Raw genomic sequence first — 14,515 nt, 5'->3', positions numbered from 1 at the left:
TCTCTTTATTTTCTCCCTCTATATTAGTTTTCTCCTTTCTGCTTTACATCTCCTCTCATCCAAACCTCATTAATGAACAAATTATTTTATCTGGGATTCAAACTTATGTTTGTGGCACTTTGGTGGGTTTTTACTTCACCTTTTTAATGCACTAGCAGTGCTCCCATAACTGGCTCTCCATTTAATATAGTTCTTGTTCCACTAAATATAATAGTAAATTTTTAATTTGTCCCCCCATTATCCTGTTTCCCTATTATTCCTCTCATCATAACTCTTAGTCAACCAACACTTAAAAGAAAATCATTTTATTCTTGACCCAAATTTTTTCCTTATTTGCTTTTCGTGGGTCCATAACTCCTTCTTTTTTCTTTCTTTTCTTTTTTTTTTCTGCCCTTTATTACTTTTCCCCAATTCAGTCCCTCCATTACAGGCATTGTTTGTTATAATTCACAGTTCACCACAAACTTTTCTCAAGAAAGAGCGGAGAGGAGAGGAGAGGAAAAAAGGATGGGGGGAATAATTTCCTTTTTTTTTAATTTTATTTTATTTTTATTTATTTTATTATTAATTTTTTTTAAAAAACAACTCTTTTCAATTTTTTATTTTTTTAACTTTTTATTCTTTATTAAATCTCATTAATACTATCAACAAAACCACCCTCAGATGGCATTAAAGAAGAGAAAATCAAATATCATGGATACAAAAGAAAGAGAGGTAACACAGCTAGATGAGAAAAAAATCTATAGAAAAAAATTTAATATATAGAAAACCTTGGAGCTAAATGAGAGAGAATTCAAGATAGATATCCTAAAAATCCTCCGAGATATACAAGAAAACACAGAAAGGCAACTTAGGGACCTCAGAAAACAACTCAATGAACACAAAGAATATATTTCCAAGAAAACTGAAACTATAAAAACAAATCAAACAGAGATGAAAAACTCAATTCACGAGCTGAAAAATGAGGTAACAAGCTTAGCTAATAGAACAGGCCAGATAGAAGGTAGGATTAGTGAAATAGAAGACAAGCAACTTAAGGCACAACAGAGAGAAAAAGAAAGAGATTCAAAAATTTAAAAAAAATGAGATAGCCCTACAGGAATTATCTGACTCCATCAAAAAGAATAAAATAAGAATAATAGGTATATCAGAGGGATAAGAGAGAGAAAATGGAATGGAGAACATACTCAAACAAATAATAGATGAGAACTTCCCAAGCCTGTGGAAAGAACTAAAGCCTCAAATTCAAGAAGCAAACAGAACTCCGAGTTTTCTTAACCCCAACAAACCTACTCCAAGGCACATCATAATGAAATTGGCAAAAAACAACGGCAAAGAAAAAATTCTCAAGGCAGCCAGGGGAAAAAAAATACAAAATATAAAGGAAGGCCCATTAGATTATCATCAGATTTCTCAATAGAAACTCTACAAGCTAGGAGAAAGTGGACCCCAATATTTAAATTCCTGAAAGAGAGGAACTTTCAGCCATGAATACAATACCCATCAAAGCTATCCTTCAAATATGAAGGAAAAATAAAAACATTCACAGATACAGAAAAGATGAGGAAATTTATCATCAGAAAACACCCACTCCAGGAATTACTAAAGGGGGATCTCCAATCAAATACTACGAACAAAAAAAAAAAAAAGCCACAAGTAAAAGCTCCAAGAAGAACACAATAAAACCAAATTTAAACTGTGACAACAACAAAAAGAAAGGGTAGGAGTGGATGGAGATTAACAATAGCAAAGGACAAAGGAGTGCAAAAGTACTCACAAAATAGTGCACTACAATGAATACATTACTTAAAGGTGACCATCATTGAAAAAACCACCACAAAAGCACATGATTTAAAAAAGATAGCAACAGAGGAAAGATGTGTGGAGTACAACTAAATAAAAACAAAAGATAAAAAAAGGAAAGAGAAGGATCAAACAAGACACAAAACTAACAGAAAGCAATACATAAAATGGCAATAGGAAACTCACAAGTGTCAATAATTACACTAAATGTAAACGGATTAAACTCACCAATAAAAAGGCACAGAGTAGCAGAATGGATTAAAAAAGAAAATCCAACTGTATGCTGCCTACAGAAAACTCATCTAAGTAACAAGGATAAAAACAAATTTAAAATGAAAGGCTGGAAAACAATACTCCAAGCAAATAACATCCAAAAAAAAAAGCAAGTGTAGAAATACTCATATCTGATAATGCTGACTACAAGACAGGAAAAGTACTCAGAGACAAAAATGGCCATCTCATAATAACTAAGGGGACACTGAATCAAGAAGACATAACAATTCTTAATATATATGCACCAAACCAAGGAGCACCAAAATATATAAGACAGCTACTTATTGACATTAAAACAAAAACTGACAAAAATACAATCATACTTGGAGACCTCAATACACCGCTGACGGCTCTAGATCGGTCATCCAAACAGAGAATCAACAAAGATATAGTGGCCTTAAACAAAACACTAGAGCACCTGGATATGATAGACATCTACAGGACATTTCAACTCAAAGTGACTGAGTATACTTTTTTTTCCAGTGTACATGGATCATTCTCAAGAATGGACCATATATTGGGCCACAAAAACAACATCAGCAAATTCAGAAAAATTGAAGTTCTACTAAACATATTTTCTGATCATAAAGCCTTGAAACTAGAATTCAACTGCAAAAAAGAGGGAAAAATCGCACAAAAATGTGGAAACGAAACAACATACTTTTAAAAAATGAATGGGTCAGAGAAGAAATAAGGGCAGTGATCAAAAGATATATACAGACTAATGAAAATGACAATATGACATATCAGAATCTATGGGATGCAGCAAAAGCAGTGATAAGAGGGAAGTTCATATCACTTCAGACATATATGAACAAAAAAGAGAGAGCCCAAGTGAACCACTTAACTTCACACCTTAAGGAACTAGAAAAAGAAGAACAAAGACAACCCAAAACCAGCCGAAGAAAGGAGATGATAAAAATCAGAGCAAAAATAAATGAAATAGAGAACAGAAAAACTATAGAAAAAATTAGTAGAACAAGGAGCTGGTTTATTGAAAACATCAACAAAATTGACAAACCCTTGGCAAAACTTACCAAGGAAAAAAGAGAAAGAACTCATATAAACAAAATCCAAAATGAAAGAGGAGTAATCACCACGGACAGCGTAGATATACAAATAATTATTGTAGAATACTATGAAAACCTTTATGCCACTAAATTCAACAACCTAGAAGAAATGGATAAATTCCTAGAACAATACAACCTTCCTAGACTGAGTCAAGAGGAAGCAGAAAGCCTAAACAGACCTATTAGTAGAGAAGAAATAGAAAAAACCATGAAAACCCTCCCCAAAAATAAAAGTCCAGGCCCTGACAGGTATACCAGCAAATTTTATCAAACATTCAAAGAAGACTTGGTTCTTATTCTACTGAAAGGCTTCCAAAAATTTGAAGAAGAGGCCATACTTCCAAACACATTTTATGAGGCCAACATAACTCTCATACCAAAACCAGGCAAGGATGGCACACACACACACAAAAAAACTACAGACCAATATCTCTAATGAATACAGATGCTAAAATACTAAACAAAATACTAGCAAATCTTATACAACAACATATTAAAAAAAGAATACATCATGATCAAGTGGGATTCATCCCAGAATCTCAAAGATGGTTCAACATATGTAAAACGGTTAATGTAATACACCATATCAACAAAACAAAGAACAAAAACCACATGATCTTATCAATAGACGCAGAAAAGGCTTTCGATAAAATACAACACAGTTTTATGTTTAAGACTCTCAACAAAATGGGTATAGAAAGAAAATATCTCAACATGATAAAGGTCATGTATGATAAACCATCAGCTGACATCATATTAAATGGCACTAAACTGAAGGCTTTCCCCCTTAAATCAGGAACAAGACAGGGTTGTCCACTGTCTCCACTCTTATTTAATGTGGTACTAGATGTTCTAGCCAGAGCAATCAGACAAAACAAAGAAACAAAAGGCATCCATATCGGGAAAGAAGTAGTAAAGGTATCACTTTTTGCAGATGATATGATCCTATACATCGAAAACCCCAAAGAATCCACATAAAGACTACTAGAAACAATAAGCCAATACAGTAAGTTTGCAGGATACAAAATTAACATACAGAAGTCAATAGCCTTTCTGTATGCCAACAATGAAACATTTGAGAATGAACTCAAAAAAATAATCCCCTTCATGATTGCAACAAAAAAAATAAAATACCTAGGAATAAACATAACAAAGAATGTAAAGGACTTATATAATGAAAACTGTAAACCATTGCTAAGGGAAATTGAAAAAGATATAATGAGATGGAAGAATATTCCTTGTTCTTGGTTAGGAAGAATAAATATAATCAAGATGGCCATATTACCCAAAGCAATATACAAATTTAATGCAATTCCCATCAAAATTACAATGACATTTTTTAAAGAAATGGAGCAAACAATCATCAGATTTATATGGAACTATAAAAAACCCCGAATAGCCAAAGGAATCCTAAAGAAAAAGAATGAAGCTGGGGGCATTACAATACCTGACTTCAAACTATATTATAGGGCCATGACAATTAAACCAGCATGGTATTGGCAGAAAAATAGACACTCAGACCAATGGAACAGAATAGAAAGTCCAGAAATAAAACCACATATATATAGTCAAATAATTTTTGATATAGGGGCCAACAACACACAATGGAGAAAAGAAAGCCCCTTCAATAAATGATGCTGGGAAAACTGGATAGCTACATGCAAAAGAATGAAACTGGACTATACTTTGTCCCCCTGTAATAAAATTATCTCAAAATGTATCAAAGATCTAAACATAAGACCTGAGACAATTAAGTACATAAGAGAAGACATAGGTATTAAACTCATGGACCTGGGTTTTAAAGAGCATTTTATGAATTTGACTCCAAAGGCAAGAGAAGTGAAGGCAAAAATTAATGAATGGGACTACATCAAACTAAGAAGTTTTTGCTCAGGAAGAGAAACTGATAACAAAATAAAGAGAAAGCCAACTAAATGGGAAATAATATTTTCAAACAACAGCTCAGATAAGGGCCTAATGTTCAAAATATACAAAGAACTCATAAAACTCAACAACAAACAAACAATCCAATAAAAAATGGGAAGAGGACATGAACATACACTTCTTCCAGGAAGAAATAGAAATAGCCCACAGATATATGAAAAGATGCTTATCTTTAGCTATTAGAGAAATGCAAATCAAAACTGCAATGAGATACCACCTCACACCTGTTACATTAGCTATTATTAACAAGTCAGGTAATAGCAAATGTTGGAGAGGCTGTGGAGAAAAAGGAACCCTCATACACTGTTGGTGGGAATGTAAAGTAGTACAACCATTATGGAAGAATGTATGGTGGTTCCTCAAAAAACTGAAAATAGAACTACCTTATGACCCAGCAATCCCTCTACTGGGTATATACCCCAAAAACTCAGAAACATTGATACATAAAGACACATGCAGCCCCATGTTCATTGCAGCATTGTTCACAGTGGCCAGGACATGGAAACAACCAAAAAGCCCGTCAATAGATGACTGGTTAAAGACGATGTGGCACATATACACTATGGAATACTACTCTGCCATAAGAAATGATGACATCGGATCATTTACAGCAAAATGGTGGGATCTTGATAACATGATATGAAGTGAAATAAGTAAATCAGAAAAAACCGGGAACTGTATTATTCCATACGTAGGTGGGATATAAAATTGAAACTAAGAGACATTGATACGAGTGTGGTGGTTACGGGGGGAGGGGAGGAAGGGAGAGGGAAAGGGGGAGGGGGAGGGGCACTGACAGAGGACAATCTGACTTTGGGTGATGAGTATGCAACATAATTGAACGGCAAGATAACCTGGACTTGTTATCTTTGAATATATGTATCCTGATTTATTGATGTCACCCCATTAAAAAAATAAAATTATTTTTTAAAAAAGTGTTGCCTGATGTAAGAGTCATGAAGTGTGTCCTGGGAAAAAATATTCCAGGCTGCCCACTGGCTTGGCTAACCCTGATAGATAATACCTGGCAGGGGAACAGTGAGAGACCTTGCTCATAAAACAGCTTCCTGTTCTACTAAGGTTGTTCCATCCAGTCTTTTTCAATCCTTTGTCGAAAGTAGATGCTTTTGTACACAGTGAGAATGTGAGAACTGCAGCTCAGTGGGCTGCTCTGTCCAAGCTCACACAACTATTGAGTGATGCACCTAAGTCTCAGATCGTCTTTTTCATACTTGAAAGACCAGTGGAATTTGTCTCATGATATTGAAATTATGACTCAGAATCAGATATATCTAGACTATCAGTCATACCATAGAACAGTGTTTGGTCCATAATAGCTTTTGGTAATTATTCCTTGAATGAATCAATAAATCCTAAGTTTGAAGGACCACAGAAGAAATCCTCTTTGTTTTGAATAATTTAAGCTAATTAGACTCCAGTCTTTGAATTAAATTTAAGCATCTTTAAGTTCTTACAGAACCTTAAACTTTCCCAAATAAGGTGTTTTGAACTTTATACAAAATACTAAAGGTATATGGCATCCAGAACCAATTCTATCAGAGGTCCACTTGAGGTTTGAGATGTATGAGAAAAGACATTGCATAACAGTCCAAATAAAAAATTAAGACTAGGCCAAAGAATCAAGAAGGATTAGGAATTTAGATTAGAATATGGCTCCGTAGTATGAAATCAATATGACTCATTCATTTGAAACTGGCAAGAAATTTTAGATGTATTTAAAAAAATATTGTGGTGGACTACAGTTTGTCCCCCTGTACTAAAATTAACTCAAAATGGATCAAAGATCTAAACATAAGACCTGAAACAATAAAGTACATAGAAGAAGACATAGGTACTAAACTCATGGACCTGGGCTTTAAAGAGCATTTTATGAATTTGACTCCACAGGCAAGAGAAGTGAAAGAAAAAATTAATGAATGGGACTACATCAGACTAAGAAGTTTTTGCTCAGCAAGAGAAACTGATAACAAGATAAACAGACAGCCAACTAAATGGGAAATGATATTTTTAAACACCTACTCAGATAAGGGCCTAATATTCAAAATATACAAAGAACTCATAAAACTCAACAACAAACAAACAAACAATCCAATAAAAAAATGGCAAGAAGATATGAACAGACACTTCTCCCAGGAAGAAATACAAATGGCCAACAGATATATGAAAAGATGCTCATCTTCTTTAGTTATTAGAGAAATGCGAATCAAAACTGCAATGAGATAGCACCTCACACCTGTTAGATTAGCTACTATTAACAAGACAGGTAATAGCAAATGTTGGAGAGGTTGTGGAGAAAAAGAAACCCTGATACACTGTTGGTGGGAATGTAAAGTAGTACAACCATTATAGAAGAAAGTATGGTGGTTCCTCAAAAAACTGAAAATAGAACTACCTTATGACCCAGCAATCACTCTACTGGGTATATACCCCAAAAACTCAGAAACATTGATACATAAAGACACATGCAGCCCCATGTTCATTGCAGCATTGTTCACAGTGACCAGGACATGGAAACAACCAAAAAACCCATCAATAGATGACTGGATAAAGAAGATGTGGCACATATACACTATGGAATACTACTCTGCCATAATAAATGATGACATCGGATCATTTATAGCAAAATGGTGGGATCTTGATAACATTATACGGAGTGAAATAAGTAAATCAGAAAAAAACAGGAACTGCATTATTCCATACGTAGATGGGACATAAAAGTGAGACCAAGAGACATTGATAAGAGTGTGGTGGTTACGGGGGGAGGGGAGAGAGGGAGAGGGAAGAGGGAGGGGGAGGTGCACAAAAAGAACTAGATAGAAGGTGACAGAGGACAATCTGACTTTGGGTGATGGGTATGCAATATAATTGAACGACAAGATAACCTGGACATGTTATCTTTGAATAAATGTATCTTGATTTACTGATGTCACCCCATTAAAAAGAAATTAATTAATTAAAAAAAAGAAACAATGGAGCCAAGAAAAAAAATATTGTGGTTTTCCTCTTACAACATAAATTTGATCTTTGCCCAAGCAAAGCCAAACAATCTAATACATTGAAGACTGTCTCTGAGAATGAAAAGCAGACTTGTTTCCTTTTATTTTACCTGAAACCATGGTGTGAGTGTCTTGAGAAAGTAAAGCTTCAGTGAAGCACAAACCCTAGTGATTTCCGAAGGACTTTAGTGTTTGGAACTGCACTGAGTATGCTCTTGAGTTTTCAAACGTGATATCTACATCTGAATTGCCCTGTTTTAGTTCAGTAATTGAAGCCTGGGAGGCAGGTTAGGCCTGTATAGAAATCTATTAACTTTCTCCTCTCCCTAAGGGGAAATTTATTAAATTCTCTGTATGTGTTCCAACAAAGCAAACCTTGGAAGGGGTCTGAAAGCTTGTAAGAGCCTAATGATAACCATGAACTGAGTTTTCACCAATGTTCATTGTTATTTTAGTTCATTCCAAATATAGACTTAAACCATTAGCTATCTAACTCACTCACGAGCTCTATCTATCTATCTATCTATCTATCTATCTATCTATCTATCTATCATCTATCTATCCATAATCTCCTTCCCATTATATACACACACATGCACATGCTATCACTTTTCTTTTCTTGATACATCCAAAGGCTTGAAAACCTTCTCATAGCCCTGGCTGATTTGCTCTGTGATAGAGCACCAGCCTAGCACATGGATTTCCTGTGTTCAATTCCCAGTCAGGGCATCCAGGAGAAGCAACCATCTGTTTCTCCACTGCTCCTCTTCTCACTACTCTCCTCTCTCTTCTCTTCTAACAGCCATGGCTCCATTGGGGTGAGTTGATCTGGGCACTGAAGATGGCTCCGTGGCCTCTGCTTCAGGAGCTAAAAAGAGCTCGGTAGTTGAGCAACAGAACAATACCCCAGAAGGGTAAAGCATCGCATGTAGGGGGCTTGCATGGTGGATCTCAGTCGAATCTGTCCAGGAGTCTTTCCCTGATTGCCCTCCTCTCATTTAATAAATTTAAAAAAAAAGAAAAGAAAAACTTCACATTTTTCAAATCTTTTTTTCTCTTAGAATTCTTTTCCTGACCCTCAAATCTATTTTTTTTTTATTCAGTAAGAGGAGGGGAGGCGAAGACAGACTCCTACATATGCTCCAACCGGGATCCACCCAGCAAGTCCACTAGGGGGCGATGCTCTGCCCATCTGGGGTATTGCTCCATTGCTCAGCAACTGAGCTCTTCTTAGTGCCTGAGGTGGAGGCCATGGAGTCATCCTCAGCACCTAGGGCCAACTCTCTCCAATCGAGCCATGGCTTCAGGAAGGAAAAGAAGGAAAGAGAGAGAGAGAGGTGAGTGAGAGGAGGGGTATAGAAGCAGATGCTGACCTTCAAATCTGAGTTCAAGTATTTCTCCAATGTGCTCTTACTGCAAATACTTATTTGTCCATCTCTACTCCAACCCATAGACAAACTGACAGCAAGAACTGTTTTTCTTTAATTGGTTATTCTATCCCTGATCCCTTGCAAAGTATCTGGTATGTCGTGGGCACTCAATATATTTTTGTTAAATGAGTGAATTAATAAGTGCATTAATCTAGTCCTTGAATGTTTAGAGAAATAAGAAAATATACTAATTCATTCAATTCCTTGACTAGTTTATATGAAGGAAGGAGTCATAAATTACCACAAGTAAAAACAAATTTATCTGTAAGAACATGAAAACTTTCTTTCTGAGAGCCTCTCAAATGAATAGCTTTTTGCCCTTGACAAATATATTTACATACTCAAGCTAGATATCTACAAACATGTTTTCTATAAGTATTAAAAAATAATGTATAAATAATGTGATTAGAAATTGTGTGTAAGGATTAGATAAAAGAAAGTATGATCTTTTTTTTTAGCAATTATATATTTGCAGTTGCATAGCTCTTTCATAAAACAATAGGGGAAATGCAGATTTTTGATTCCTAGTTTAATGGCTTTTCAATACACCATGCAGCTAACAGCAGTATTAGAAAGAGCCAAATAAAAATATAAAACTTATAATTGACACAAAGTGAAACAAGAAATATTGTCATTTGTGCTGCCTGTCACCCTTCAGCCAAATAAGTACAGACAAGGATTGAATTTTTAAGGGCCCTTTATTCAGATGAACAGAAATCTGAGAAGATGGTGGCTCTGTACCCAAAAACCTTCTTAACACCTTGTCTTAGCCAACCTTTTTTTATAAGGTGAAAAAAGAGATAAGTAAAGGGTTTGGAATTTAAGAAGTTAATTAGAAAAAAGCTGCAGTTCAGGGATTCTTCTAGTGTTTCTTCATCTGCTGACCTACTATAATTCTTTATCAAATCTTAGTCAGCAGATGTTCATTCCTTGGAATATTGGGGCTTAGATATTATCTTGTTTGTGTATCTCCAGGGCCTGGGGCACAAAGGTGGGTTGCTTGCAGTCTCGTGAAGTCATGTAGGCTCATTTATGTATCCAGCTCCTGGAACAGTTTTCACTTGCATTAATCATTAAGCCTATTGATTATAACTAAAAGCTACATAATACTAAAGCTGTTTCTAACTCTTGGGTTCCCTCTTTCAAAAATAACCATCTTCAGTGTAAATAAGCAAATAACAGAAGTTGGCTTCAACAAGCATGCACTGAATAATATACAAAAAATTGTAGAGAAAATACCATACATTATGATTTAGCCTCTAGTATCAATTTTGAAAATCAAAACATTATTTTACACCTCTGTGTTTTATATGATTATACACCAAGGAACATGTGAGGTCATCTGTCGGGAGCCGATCAACAACTGCTGGCTGACAAGGTCACAGCAGAAGAAGACCCACAACTGCTGGCTGACAAGGTCACAGCAGAAGAAGATCAAAAACTGCTGATTGACAAAGTCACAGTAGAGAATACCAATGGCTGCGGGTTGACGAAGTCACCCAAAGGAGACACAAAACGATACTTCCCCCTTTGACTTTTTGAATTAATCTGGCCTTATATCCCCCCTTTTCTGGGTGTGTGCTATTATTTATGGCACAGGGATAATAGTACCGTGCTTTCCCTGTAGATTCGTAGTAATTTCTTTGGAAATGAGACAGAGGGTGTGAGTTCCACAGAATAGCCTGTAAGCCCCTTGAACTGGGCTCATAAACATAAGAGGCTGGCTATGATATTCCTCATAAAGGGTTTAGTCTGTAGGAGAATTCCTTCTTAATCATGTTAGAAAGAATAGATTGTGACTTGTGAATAGGTAGGAGGCAGTGGCTGTGCACAGAGCGCCTTTCGGCCTTCACTTAATTCAACATTTTTCCTCCCTAGCCTTTTCATGTGATAGAGTAGAGAAACATTACTTTCTTCTTGCTTATTTGATCTGCAGATAGTGGTACACTTTGAGAAGAATAGAGTTAGAACTTAACTAGTATTTAAATATAATAAAGTAATATTTGACTAGACAATAGTATCTTAGGTAAGGTATAGTAGAATGGCCCATTGTGTGGCCTAGGATGAGAGCGCAGTCGACAAGAAAAGAATGTTTTACTAAGAGAATTGTCTTTTGACTAAAGGCAATTGCTAGGCTTTCTCAATGAGATGTTCTCATGAGATTTATATACTTTCCAAGATTTTTTGATAATGAGAGGAATGTAGGGGAATCCATAGAAGTAATAACAGTTAATGTCTTCTGAAATTATGTTGCTACTAGGCTATCTTGCAAGTGCACTATGTATATCTTTGGATGAAAGTTACTCTTAATGTTATCTCAATTTCTTTATAGGAAAGCCTTTTAGAATCTTGTGAGAAAAAGTAGGACACTGCATAAACTCAAGGCCATTTACCTGAGCAAGCATTGGTCCATTGTTAGTCCTTAATAATTTCATCTGCTAATCTCTCTCTGCCCCTTAACTCACAACAACAGTAAAGTTAGTTAACTATTAGTAGTAATACCTTAAAAGCTTTTATCGATGTTGTTATCGCTATTCAAGTTATTTTGTACTTTGAATGATTTGCTACCTGGTTTGTAATTTATAGATATAAATTAACTGCTATCCAGAAACATGTAAACATAGTGAAACAGAAGCAATGATTAATACCATGTAATTGTAACTCAGTGTGTGTGTATAAAAAGGGAGCTATAGTAGCATTTGGCAGAGATGCCTGGCAGTAAATGCTAACTAGAGAATAAAGAGAAAGAAAAGAATTTGGCTCTCTCACTCGATTCGCGCTGACGCCATCTCTTCCTGTGGGACCCCTGGATTCCCCCCCGGGGCTGGACCCCGGCAGTCATCAATTTTTGGAAACTAAGTAATCTGTGGTTTATCCCCCAAGGTCTCTCTGGTTTCTGTTATCACTGGCAACAGAACCAGTGCTGGAAGTCCATTGCAAAATAAGGAATTCACAAAATCTAAAACAGCTTATGTCAGGCCTTTTTGCACAGTGAAAATAATATTCAACAACTCTCAGCATGTGCTCACCATATCTACACCCTTTTTGGGTCAATCAGAAAAAAAATAAAGAACTGCTGGGGAGAAATAAGCCATCCATTCAAAAGTAAAATAGGGAAAACCAGCTGCAAACAAATCCTTTAGATTGTGCTGATGAGACCCACGGATAAGCTGAAAAAGCTACTTCAGGAAAAGAAAACCTAACTTCTGAGCAGAAAAACCAAAGCCTCAAGACATAGATGAACAAAAGTACTTGCTCTCTGTCAAAAACAATTCCTAGGAGTTCAACAAGGTATTTTCATTCTATCCCCACAGAATTCTCAAAACTACTTCTTTTCTACATGTATTGATTAATTGATAGACTGATTAATTGACTGCCCTTACCTCTTCATATGTCTTTATCTGAAGAAGATACAGAGAAGCACAAAGAAGCAAAGATGAAAATCCCTCATAATCCCATCACTCAGTTATATCACCATTATACTTCTACAGATGATTGGAATGTTACCCACACATAACTCCTCATGACTATCAATAAATCATAGGGAGGGTAGACCTTCTTAAATTTACGCCAATTCTTTCTACAATCAATCCTCTATCTTGGTGTGAGTTTTTAATTCAGCTACAGAAAACTCAAGATGGAATCTCGTGTGTTCCATTGTTCAACTTGTTTAATGGCTTATGTTTGTTTTATTTGCACTAGGTGAGTAGACTGAAGGACAATTCAATAGATCTGAATGTTTAGAGGGTCTAGGTTCACCTGTTTCTCAGAGATATGGGGAAGATATATGAGTCCCAAGATTTTTCTGAAGGGACCAAATGATGAGCTATCCCAAGTCTGACACTGAGGAGCCTTCTTTGCTGTTTGTTCATGAAATCAGAGCTCCAGGCTTGATTTTGGCATCGTCCAGTTACTTTCCTATTTCCCAAAGGCTACACATAACACTGTTAGCCATTTCTCAGAGGGTATCATTAATGAGGAGATTGGGAAAGAGTCCTGATAAGAAATTGACTCTCTTGATGCCTACTGCATCCCAGGCATCTTATATACCTTAGTTCCTGTAGTACTAACAGTAACTGTGTAGGGTAATTTTTATGATCATTTGGTGAAAAAAAAATGAGACTCAGTGAGATTAACTAACTAACCCTAGGTCACATTGTTAATATGTGATAAAACCAGGATTCAAAACACTCAACTCCATACTTTTTCCTCTATATCACTCTTTGGTGGAACAAACTTTACATATGCCTTTTTTTATGGCTGACTAAATAAGAACTTTTTTTTACCTGTAAAGGATATGTGTGTGTGTGTGTGTGTGTGTGTGTGCGCTTATATACATATATCTCACACTAATCCCCAAATTTTTGAGGTCTTATGATACCAAATAGTCAAAATTCCTAGGGGTCTTTTAGCAAAACACATAAACCTCAAATCTGTATGCTCTTCATGTGAAAATACCACCGCATATGGGTTTATTGAAGGTTAAGAAAAAAAAGTAGAGATATAATAAAAAAAAACATATAAAGCACTGTGAATATATAAAATATTGTGGTTTGCAGAGTCCTCAGGGCCAGAGTTGATTTAAAAATTTTTTGCAAACAATAAACATTGAATGTAGTCCAAAAACTTTTAGATATCTTCTAAACTGTCTAGTGAGCATGCCTTTTAATCTCTGTTTAGTCACTCAACCCAAAACTATTTGTTAAATTCTTTTGTATCTTGACCCATGGGTCTGTACAGATGTAAATCTCTGCTTCACTCTTGTGAGATTTTCATAAGTCACCAGTCTCTAATCCTACCTAGGAATACAAGTAGAGCATAACTAACAGTTCATGCTATCATTAGTCAGTGCTATGTGATATAGAATAGTGTCTACACCAATCTCTCCACTGGCTAAGAAGATAGTTTTCTATCTCCTCTGTGGACCCCTGGGAATGTAGAGGGAGAGCAAATGAAACTGGTCTCAACAGGACTGTTT

Source organism: Saccopteryx bilineata, chromosome 2 (assembly GCF_036850765.1).
Source record: "Saccopteryx bilineata isolate mSacBil1 chromosome 2, mSacBil1_pri_phased_curated, whole genome shotgun sequence".
NCBI classification, from domain to species: Eukaryota; Metazoa; Chordata; class Mammalia; order Chiroptera; family Emballonuridae; genus Saccopteryx; species Saccopteryx bilineata.
The sequence above is the reverse complement of the archived record's forward strand: the minus strand, read 5'-3'. Positions refer to the sequence as shown.